Source organism: Nycticebus coucang, chromosome 13, assembly GCF_027406575.1.
Source record: "Nycticebus coucang isolate mNycCou1 chromosome 13, mNycCou1.pri, whole genome shotgun sequence".
Lineage (NCBI taxonomy): Eukaryota > Metazoa > Chordata > Mammalia > Primates > Lorisidae > Nycticebus > Nycticebus coucang.
Window position 1 is genome coordinate 100,099,365 of NC_069792.1, and position 11,426 is coordinate 100,110,790.

An 11,426-nucleotide genomic window follows, 5' to 3' on the forward strand; every position below is an offset into this window, starting at 1 on the left:
ACCCAGTACTTATGGTCACTCAACCCTAGGAACAAAGGCACTGGCCCCACATCTGCAGACATGATTGCCTCCCCTCTTCACAGACAGATTCCAGCTGGCCTCACCACTCCAATCTACAGGCTGGGAAAAGCTTGTGCCCTTCTACCACGAAGCGGGTGATGCCAGAGACCTCAGCTGTATAGACTCTGCCCTTCAACAATACCACTACTGCACCATGTGAATGAAGCCCTGCCACTCTCAAACCACAGCACGTTCTGTTTCTGAGTATAAAGGTAGAGTAATTTGTTGGTGCTTTTAAATTACTAAACTGATATTCACGCCAAATTTAAATTAAATAGCCACTGTTTATGCTCTTTGAGCCTCTTCAGATCTGAGTTCTCTGGGCACCAGGTGTCAGTGCCCCCACCAGCCTCACCTGGGTTGAGGAGAGGCCCCACCCTTCCAAACCCCAACCCTAATCCTAGACACAAACACACAAGCCGAGACCCTGGGCATGCACAGTGCTGCCCTGGGAAGGCACAGGAGCCAGGTAGGGTTACTAGACTCCTGCTGGTGAAAGCCTCCAGGGACTCCAAAGGCGCTCTAGGTTAGCCTCCTAACACTCGTTTCTGGCAAATTAAAATTTAACTCAAGGAACAAGTCCATCTGCTTACATTTTAACCCAAACACATAAAAATGCATCTCCACTAACTGAAACACAGGCAGTCATGAAATTTATCATCTTTTATCCTTTAATAGAGCTTACCTTAAAAAACACCCAATTAAATATTAAAGTATAACGTGGAGCAGCACTGGCACCATGGCCTGGCCAGCGGCAAGTGCTCAACCAGGCACAGTAACTCTGGACCAGACACTCTTGAGTACTCAGGAGCACTTTGAAGCAGTGTGCAAACACCAAAACGTCCGATGGAGCATGGAGAGACCCTCAAGGTCTTCATCAATTCCTCCCCCAAACTGACCTGGCTGGGCAGCTGCCTTGGCTGGGGGAGCCCCAGTGCCTAGAGGACCCCTCCACCTCCACTCAAGGTTACCTTCACAATCTCCCTGTACTGCCTAGACAAGAGGAAAGCACTCTTCTAAGACAATGTTCCAGCAGCTGAGATGAACCTTGGTACCAAGAACAGTTCACTCATTCCTTTAATCAAACCACCTTAAACAGACCCCCCACTCAGCTCTTTTATTTATTTATTTGGAGACAGAGTCTCACTTTGTAGTCCTTGGTAGAGTGCTGTGTTGTCACAACTCACAGCAACCTCAAACTCTTGGGCTCAAGTGATTCTCTTGCCTCAGCCTCCCAAGTAGTTGGGACTGCAGGTGCCCACCACAATGCCTGGCTATTTTTAGAGCCGAGGTCTCACTCTGGCTCAGTGGTCTCGAACCTGTAAAGCTCAGGCAATCCACCCGCCTCAGACTCCCAGAGTGCTAGAATTACAAGCATGAGCCACCACGCCGGACCCCCTCCTCAGCTCTTTGAGAGACTCCCTCTCAATGTATTATTCTGTGCATTTAGTAATTGCTTATCAAGATCAATGACATATTTATGCTTTTGTGACCAATTTTGAGCTGGTAATAATTACAACAAAAACATCCTTTTGCTTTGAGTTAACACAGTCTCAGGATCACAGAAATGTTTTAAAGTTCAATTTATACATACTTTTGTCACAGAGAAGTATGAAGAATGATCAATAAAGACTTTCAAGTATAAAAGCAAAATAATTTAGAAAATTCCATGAGAAATAATGGAGCAAACATACAAGTTTACAAAGGAAAAGAAATGATGTAAGTTTCACAACTGTTAAAAACAGTTTATTCAGGCAGTGCCCATAGCTCCGTGGGTAGGGCACGGGACACATATAATGAGGCTGGTGGATTCAAACCCAGCCCAGGCCAGCCAAAACAATGACAAACGCAACAACAACAAAAATAGCCAGGCGTTGTGGCAGGCGTCTGTAGTCCCAGTTACTTGGGAGGCTGAGGCAAGAGAAATGCTTAAGCCCAAGAGTTTGAGGTTGCTGTGAGCTGTGACACCACAGCACCCAGGGTGACAGCTTGAGCCTCTTGTCTCAAAACAAAAACAAAAAAACCCCATTTTGTTCATATATTTCTCTAAAGGGTGACTGATGGACAAAGGGCATCAAATCATTAGTGTATTTAACACTGGATACTTTAAAAAGAGCAATATAGTTTACTTTTAAATGCCTACATTTCTATACTAGAAATTACATCTTTTACAACTATTTAAAATTAGAATGAAAAAGTTTAGATGACAACTTAAATATGTGCTAGTTTTTCAAATGTATTATATGGATCACAGCAATATAACTTTAAAATATTCCTAATTTAAACCACTGCTGGTGACAAAAGAGCTGCCTTCTACTAACACTCACCCAGCCCTCCCCTCTGTTCCAACACCCTCTGGATAAACAATTTCATCTACAGTGTAGAGAGGTCAAAACCACTCCCCTCACAAAAAGTTGATGGAAAAATATTCCCTTCCTATCCAAACCAAAAATCATACTCTCTTGGATAAACATTATTTTCTTAAAATGACTAAATTGTTGGCAAAGAAGAGCTTATTTTTTCTGGCTTTAACAATGCCTGAGTGATTTCTTAAAATTGTACAATAAGATTCATACATAAAAATATAGTGACCACTACATCTGAACCAAGTTAAGTACATCATCTCAACAGCTCTTCTTCATCTATTTCAAGGGTTTACTATGAACTTTTCACTCAAGTTTTTTCTTTCTTGGAAACAGGAAAAATCTGGTTCCCAATAAATTCAAGGGGCTCCAGGAATGACAGGCAGACCTCTCAGACCTTACAGGGGTCCTCAAACTTTAAACAGGGGGCCAGTTCACTGTCCCTCAGACAGTTGGAGGGCCGGACTATAGTTTAAAAAAAAAAAAAACTATGAACAAATTCCTATGCACACTGCACACATCTTATTTTGAAGTAAAAAAACAAAACGGGAACAAATACAATCATACCGCCTCATGTGGCCCGCGGGCCTGCACAATCTACAGAAATTCAACCCAAAGGGCCAGGCGGTGCACGCCTGTAATCCTAGCACTCTGGAAGATCAAGGCAGGTATGGATTGCTTGAGTTCAGGAGTTCTAGACCAGCCTGAGCAAGAGCGATACCCGTCTCTTAAAAAAAAATAAATAAATAAAAATAGCTAGGCACCTGTAACTAACTACTTGGGAGGCTGAGGCAAGAGAATCGCTTAAGCCCAAGAGTTTGGGGTTGCTGTGAGCTATGGTGCCATGGCACAATACTGAGGGCAACAAAATGAGACTCTACCTCAAAAACAAAACCAGGGCTCAGCGCCCATAGCACAGTGGTTACAGTGCAAGCCACATACACCAAGGCTGGTGGGTTCGAACCCGGCCAGGACCTGCTAAACAACAATGACAACTGCAACAAAAAAATAGCCAGGCATTGTGGCTGGAGACTGTAGTAAAGGCTGAGGCAAGAGAATCACTTAAGCCCAAGAGTTAGAGGTTGATGTGAGCCGTGATGCCGCAGCACTCTACTGAGGGTGACACAGTGAGACTCTGTCAAAACAAAAACAAAAACAAATTCAACCCAAGTAGCACAACAGGATCTCAGGTTGGAAGGTACTTTTTGAATACAGCAAATTAAGCACCTCTGGGCCCAGGTTGAGGAAGGTAGCTTCTTCTCACTACCAGCAAAATCTTTCAACATGTTTAAAGAGGATGAAAGCACGGGGATCCGGGTCTTAACAATGCCTACCTCACTGGGTCTGGGCCAAACAGAGGTAGGGTAAGGTGCCCAAACTCATTGACTTGAAAAGGTTATGCAAATCTCTTTGGCTGAGCAAGTCCCACTCCTGCACTCTTGCCTGTACTTGGGGGCAAAATGCCCAGTACAACTTGCTGAGGTTCCCCATAGACTCTGGGAGTAAACCTGTGTTTGGAGTCCATACTAGACATACAGATGAGCCTGAGATGACTTCAAAATAACGTGGCAACAGCCACTCTTTTTGGAAAAGGAATCCTACCTTACCTAAGGTCCAGAAGCTACACGGCAGCTGAGCTGCACAGAGTTCAGAGCCCGTCTCTCCAACTCCAAGGCTTGCGCTGACCCCACAATCTCTCTCAAAAAACTAGTGGTGTGCTTACCTCAAGATGAGCCCACTCAACGAATGATCACTGCTGACACCCAGCCCTCTGGGCACTGACCTCCATGCGTGCTAAGGTGAGACAGTATCAGCCTGTCCTCCAAGGGCCATGATCCGCAACAGGAAAACAGTAAGTGGGTGAGGTTAGGGGGCTGCCCTCTAAGTCTGCGGATGTTTCAACCTTCTTTAAAGGGCTCCCCTGAATGTCACTTGCCGAGGAAGCCACTTCATGAACATCATCAGGCCTCCACTAGATGTTTCCTGTGTCACCTCCACCTATATGGCAAGGGGTTGAAAATGGCTGTCTGGCTACATGGCCTGATGAAGCCCCTCTCCGATTTAGAGTAGATAACCTTCATTTCCACAAACATGACAGATATCTCCCTAGTCTGAGTGCGCCTGAATTCACAAAGGCTTAGCATTTGACACTGGGGAGGGGAAAAAAGGCCACTCGAAGCACATTTTGAAAGTTCCATGTTTAAAAAGATCCTTGTTCATTGATTTTCGTGGGGTAATTAAGCTAATCTAAACAAGGGGACCTTGTCTAGGAGCGGGTGGGGGAGGTGCAGCCACACTGGCCCTCTGCATGGAAACCCACTGCAGACCTGCTTTCGGGGTCTCCTCTCGCGCCTGTTTTCTGTGAGACTGCCTGTTCTTCCTCTGTGAGGTTTGTTCCTCTCCTTGCATTTTCACTCAGCAGCACTAAGATACTTATGGTTCCGGCCTGGAACAGAGGCCACCCTTCTAATGGTGTTTCACTAATCGTGTCTTCGTCAACATAATTATGTTGTGATGAAAAACCTGGAAACCACAGGAAACAAGTGCAGAGCAACGTCCTTACCCAGCCTTAGCAGGAACACAGCTTCCAGCACATTCCGGCTCCACAAATTACAGACACAGCTCTGCCAGGGGTGTTCCCCGAGAAGGGCACTGGCAATTTGGGGTTGTCTGCCACCTACGGCGCTCGCCAGTCGCCCCACTTGGTGCCAGGACGAGACTGTCCATCACAAATCACCCTGCCGGCTACCCAAGGCTAGGTTTGTAGCTGCAAGGTGAGGGCAGGGGACAGAATGCACCAGTGGGAAAATGACAGTCATAGCCGTTGGCCCCTCTTCCTTCCCCCTCACCTGCCCTTCTGACAGCACAGATAAAGTCAATTTACCACCAAGCAACCTAAACATCGGCCAAAATACCTTCCCAGGCTCCTTTCCTCCATCAGGGATGGAGGAAGCGCTGCAGCCACAGCCCTCTCCTCCCCTGCAGATCAGGGCAGACTAAGGTGGGATCTCCTTAGAAAGGAGGCAGAACCCGGCTAACAGGCTGGCTCTACCACTCCTCCACCTCCCCTCCTCTCCTGAAAGCAAAGTTACAGGGTGTTAAAAGCTGCCAGACACCTTGGAGATCACCCAGTCCAATCTCTTGATCTGCTTTTATGACACACTAGAGCCAAAGCGGCAGGACCCATCTCCACAAGGGCAGCAAAGACGCCCTCACCAGCCTCGGGCAGCCCCCACCAGGGCCACGCAAAGCCACGAATACCTTATATGCATTTCAAACACATTTCAAAAGACCTACTTCTCCCCACTTCACAGCAAGGGCCACAAAAACAATTAGCCTAAATGGTGCTAAAATCCTTGATTTGTAAGACAATCATTTCCCCAACCTCTCCCCAGAAGCACGTGAGTTCTACACCAGACCGGAGTCTCTTCCCCTTCCCCTCCACCCCCAGCCTGCCCAGACTCAGGCCACACAAACTGGGTCCCTCTCAATCCTCAAGCAGTTTCTGCAAAGTCTATCTCAAGCCAATAAATATACTACTCATTCTTTTAATACCTAATTAACATCTAGCAGAAAAGGAGATTATTCATTTTTTAAAGGAGGGTGGGTGTTACTGGTTCTCCATCATTTGTTATACTTCCTAATCAGTAAACCAATCCTCTAGCTTTTTAGATTCTTACTTTATCCTACAACAAACACGTTTAACAGCAGGAAGGAAAGATTCCTAACCACACTCAACCCGTCTCCAAGGACTGAGGACCAGTGAGACAGCTGCAGGGAACCAAGCTGCAAGGGCACTCTCCGCAATGCCAGGGAGAAAAAGGCTTTTTCTTAGCAGAGGTGGGCTTGGATTCTGAATCTCCCACCCACAACCATCATTTGACCCCACAACGTTACCACTCATCTGGTAAACCCTCCTTACTTCCCAAGTTCTAGACTAGAAAAGACAGACCCAATAAGAAGAAGCTGAAAGTCTCCTCTGCTGGGGTCAGATGAGGTATCAGATGGGGGTTGCCCAGCAGCTCAGTCTGGAACCTGGAGCCACATTCCAGCTGTGCCTCCTTCAGAGACCAATGTCCCTTTGGCCCTTCCTACCCCCCACTTTTGTGAACCATTAGCAATAGCTAACCGAGAGGCTGTGTCCCCAAGTGGATGTGCCACCAGGAAAAGCCCCAGGAGAACCAGTCAAAAGCTGCACACCTGGGGGAGGAATGGGTTAAGCTCCAGGCTCTGAGAGGACTAGGTAGTCAAGGGAAAGGGGCAGAGACTTCTCCAAAGCAGAGGTTCTGGGTCTGCACCACCGATGGCTGGGTCTCTTTCCTATAAAGACAGGGTCACCCTCAAGAAGTAAAGGTAACTTCAAAGGGACAAACAAGAGGGAAGTGCCAACCGGACAAGGGCAGAACCACAGCCGCGAGTTGCAGGCTGGGAGACCCAAGTGGGGAACACTGGCTTGACAGTGCAGCGAAGGGCTGGGTAAGGGGAGAAGGGTGTGTGGAGGAAGTCTTCGACAAGAGGAAGGGTCCAGGCAGGGAGAAGGAGTGGGGGTGGGGGGGACTTCTGCCAGTGGTGGGACAGAAGCTTAATTCTCAGAAGTTAGAGATGGCAGGCGGGGTGTGGGGGACCACGACAGGGTCAGGATCAAGAGTGAGAGGTGTCAGGTTCCTCTCTGAGTAGAGAAGCCCGAGGACACCGCGCGGGGGGTCGTGGTTATGGTGCAAAGCGGGGCCAGGTCCACAGGAAGGTGCACTCGCGGGGAGGGGGCCAGATTGCTGAGGGAGGCTTCTGGCACGGAGATGAGGAAGGGCAGGTGCAGCCTGGCGGAGAAGGGCGCCAGGGATGATGCGGACCAGGCGCCGGGCTGCGGAGTGGACCCAAGGGCTTGAGGCCCAGGCCGCGCAGCTGGGGGTTGGGAGGCGGCAGGTGCCAGGCGCGGGGGGCGGCGGGGCGGGCCGGGGAGCGGCCGCTCACCTGTCTCCTCCGGCCGGGGCCGCGGGCACGGCGGAGCGGCCGGGCCGGGCGGGGGCGGTGGGGGCACCGAGCCCCGGGCGCACCGGGGGTGGGCGGCGGCGGCAGCGTCCGGACGTCGGCTGCTCCCTCGGCCGGCGGCCCGGGCGATCAGTAGGTCACTCAGTCAGTCAGCGACGCGGGCGCAGAGGGAGCGCTGCGAGGCTGCGGCCGGCGCGCGGGGACAACGCCGCTTTATCGGGTCGGAAACAGCCGCTCCGCGCCGCTTCCGCTGACGCAGCGCCGGCCCCTGCGCCTCATGACTATGCAGCAGCCGCCGCCGCCGGGGGTGGGGAGTAGGGGGCGGGGCCTACACCGCGCGCTCCCATTGGCCTCCCCGAGGCCTGCCCCACCCAGCCGCGCCCCCGGCCCCGCCCCCGCGCTCGCAGCCGCCCGCTCCGCCTCCAAGGGCCACGCCCCTCCGCGTCCCTCCTCCCGCGACGCCCCCTGCCAGGTTTCTCCGAGATGGAGTGTCCGTCCTCCTCCCCGGAAGCCGGGGTCCCCAACCTGTCACTCCTCCAGGCAGCAGGAGGTGACCCCTGCACGCTCCGCCTTCAACCCCCCTCTCTGCACTCTCTTCCCGCCCCATACACCTTCCTGCCCTCCACGCGGAGGGGTGGGCGGCCGCGTCGCCACCTCCCTGCCAGCCTAGCCCCTCGGCGTCTCCTACCGCCACCGTCCTGCCCCACGCGCTGGGCGACGAGATGGGCTCCGCCCCAGGTGCTGCAACCCCCACATTGCGGCCAGCTGTACCGCTGCCTCCCACTCCCGCAGACCTCCGCAGACCTCCCGCCTCGCCCGGGGGCCTATCCTCTCCGAGGCCCGTGCCCTGCGCGTCCCCCTCCAGCGGCGGAGACTGGCAGAGCTGGGCGGGACGCCACACCCGCCCCGGAGCTTCCTGGAGGCTCGGCCTCCCACTGGCGTCCTGACGTGCCAGGGGCTGTGTGGGTCTCCCGCTGTGGCAGAGTGGCCACTGTTCCTAGGACGCGGCTGCAGGGAAATCCCATCAGGGCTAGTCCAGGAAGGCAGCTTGACAGTCGGATATGGAGGGCTGAGGTCAGGCCCAGCTCTGTGCCTTTGCCAGGGTTGAAATGGCTTTGGACGAATTACCTCATCTCTCAGAGCCTGGTGTCCTCATCTGCAAAACAGACCCATGAGATCCATCCCAAAGGGTTGCTGAAGGAATTTAGAAATAAAGTGCATTGTACAGCCTCCAGAACAGCTAAAATGGAAAATCTGACAATATCAAGTGTTGGCAAGGAGCTGGAGCAACTGGAACTCTCACAACTGCTGTTGGGGATGTAAGGTGGGACGGCCACCTTGGAAATCTGTTTAAAAGGATTTGATCACCCACCAATTCTGCTCCTAGATACATACCTAATATCATGCTTCTGTTCATAACACTGTTTATAATAGTCTCAAACTGGAAACTACCCAAAATGCTCATCAACCATTGAATGGATACATAAATCTCCATGTATCATGCCATGACATACAGCAATGATAATGAATAGTCTACAACTACATGCAACAATGTGGATGACACTCACCATTGACGTTGAGCCAAAGAAGCCAGAGGCTAAGAAGTAGACCTCTCCATGGATCAGAAGTGGTAGAAGGGTGTATCTGGTGATAGCGGTTGGATAGTGGTGACCCTTTCAGAGACCCCCCGGAGCAGGGCACAGAGGATGTCTGTGGACTGGTTGTGTTCTACTTCTGGTCACACCATGTGCTCAGTTGGTGGTAGTTTCTCCAGCAGTCAAGATGTGTGTCTTTTCCATATGTATCAACCCTTCAATGCAGGGTTAATAAGAACATCAGTGGTGTGTATACAAAGAACCCAAAGCTGCACCTGACACGCAGGGGCTCACACAGTATCTGCCACCCTGATGATGTTTTGCTCTGATGGTCAAAGGCTGGAGACCCCTGTGCTGTGAGCCTGGAGCAGCTCACCAGCCTCCCTGAGTTCTCACCTGAGAATGCTCTTATACTGAGTTCATAAGTTGTCATAAAGATGAAATAAAACAATAATAAAATAATGAGGCCAGGAGCAGTGGCTCACACCTGTCATCCTAGCACTCTAGGAGGCCAAGGTGGGTGGATTGCCTGAGCTCACAGGTTCGAGACCAGCCTGAACAAGAGCAAGACCCCATTTCTGAAAATAGCCAGGTGTTGTGGCAGGTGCCTGTAGTTCCAACTACTTGGGAGGCTGAGGCAAGAGAATTGTTTGAACCCAAGAGTTTGAGGTTGCTGTGAGCTGTGTCGCCCTATGTACCGAGGGAGACAAAGTGAGACTCTGTCTCAGAAAAATAAAATGAAATAATGATAATAAAATAATCCTCTTTAAAAAGATAGCACAGTAAGAAGCACAGAGTAAGGACTTAATAACATCTTAATTTTTCACTAATTGCTGGTATTTCTTGAGCACTCTTCACTTTCATTCATTCACGAACCAGCTACTGAGTGCGCGCCTGCTGTGCTGTCCTCCTCCACTGGGTGCTTATCCTGGAGCCAGAACACAATCTGATCTCTCTCCTTACAGATCCCATGGTGGGGTGGGAGCCAGTGTGAGATCGGACTGGAAGTGGCGCTCCTTAAATGTTTCTGGAAGGATAAATGGATGCGTATAGGAAAGTGTAAGCATGAGGTTTCATGTGAATGAAATGTAGAAGGTAGTTTCTAAGTCTGAGATATAGAAACATGCAATTAATTTACTTCTGTAATTTGGAGTTAGAGATCAGAGTAAGGTTAAGGAAAAGTAAGTCCCACGACCCAACATTGAGTGTGCGCATGGGCCAGGGGCAGGGCCACCCTGCCAGCTCTCCCTCCCAGCCTAGCCAGCTGGGGCCTCATGCCAGCTGCCACCACCAAGACGAATGAGATTGGCCTGTGGCCCACTGTCCACAGCAGTCTGGGACCGGGGTCCTCAGGGCCCCCAAATGGCTTCCGTTTCTCTTGGACCCACCCCCTTCTTGACTGGCTGGGCTCTAGTCCTGTGAGGAGAGAGATCAGCATCAGGGAAGCTGTCTTGCCCAGGGGTCAGAAAGACCTAGACTCTGGCCTGGATCCAAAGCAGGGCATACCTGGGCCCCTACCTCTTATGAGTGTGCAACCCAGGCAGTGACACAGGCCCTGTGCTCAGAATAGCTCCACACTTGGTTTTACATTCTGCTGTCATTGTCTTTAAATGCTTAACCATTTTTAACAAGGGCCCCACAAATTATGTAGCAAATCTTGTGTCTTTGTTTGTAAGCACATTGACCTCCCCAACGCTTGGGAAGATTCCAGGGCATGACTGCGTCTCCATTGCTGCTGTGTCTGTGACCTTGTCCTCTCCCCATCTCACTTAGGGACATCTTGGAGTAGGGCCATGTCCCTCTCACTCCTAGCCCTTGGGTGCACACTCCTTCCCATGACAAAGGTGTCATCCTATAGAAAAGGAAACTGGGACACAGAGGTTGTTAGTTGCAGATGCACAGCTGATGGGAGTAGTGCCAAGATTCATATCCGGCTCACATATGGTTAGGTGTTGGGTGAACAGGATGAAAAATGAATGAATGATGTCAATGGACACCCCATCTCATTGCTGGACATCACTCCTTTCCTCTCTGTTTTATAAATGAAGAAACAATAGCCCTGCTGGCACAGAATATGCACCCACCCTCAGTATGACCCACCCTGAGCCAGATGCAGGCTGGGAGCCTTGCATGAGCAGCTCCTATCTCTGTTGGAAAGCAAAACAGCCACCTCTGTATCTGCAGCACAGGCACCATGCAGGAGAGGACAGGGAATGAGTGCCCACTCACCCCTGCCCAGCCCCTGCCCTCCGTCCCCTGCACCCCAGTTCTCCATCACCCTTGTGCATGAGGAGTGTTATCCTATTTCACAAAGAAACTGAGGCTCCACTGGGCAATGTGCCTTGCTTGAGCAGCCACTCTGCTCAGAAGAACTCAAGGGCTGAGAGGCCCCTCTGGGGCAGAAGCTGATGAACTGGTG

General features: G+C 50.9%; 1 protein-coding gene across 1 annotated transcript in view; it reads right to left on the reverse strand.

Moving 5' to 3' along the window:
- The window catches only part of SLC45A4 (solute carrier family 45 member 4), a 79,229-nt gene extending 71,554 nt beyond the window's left edge, over positions 1-7,675 (reverse strand). Inside the window, exon 1 of the mRNA XM_053559182.1 lies at positions 7,395-7,675. The gene's annotated coding sequence lies outside the window, so the exon portion shown is untranslated. The remainder of the gene's footprint in view (positions 1-7,394) is intronic.
- Positions 7,676-11,426: the final 3,751 nt, after the last annotated feature.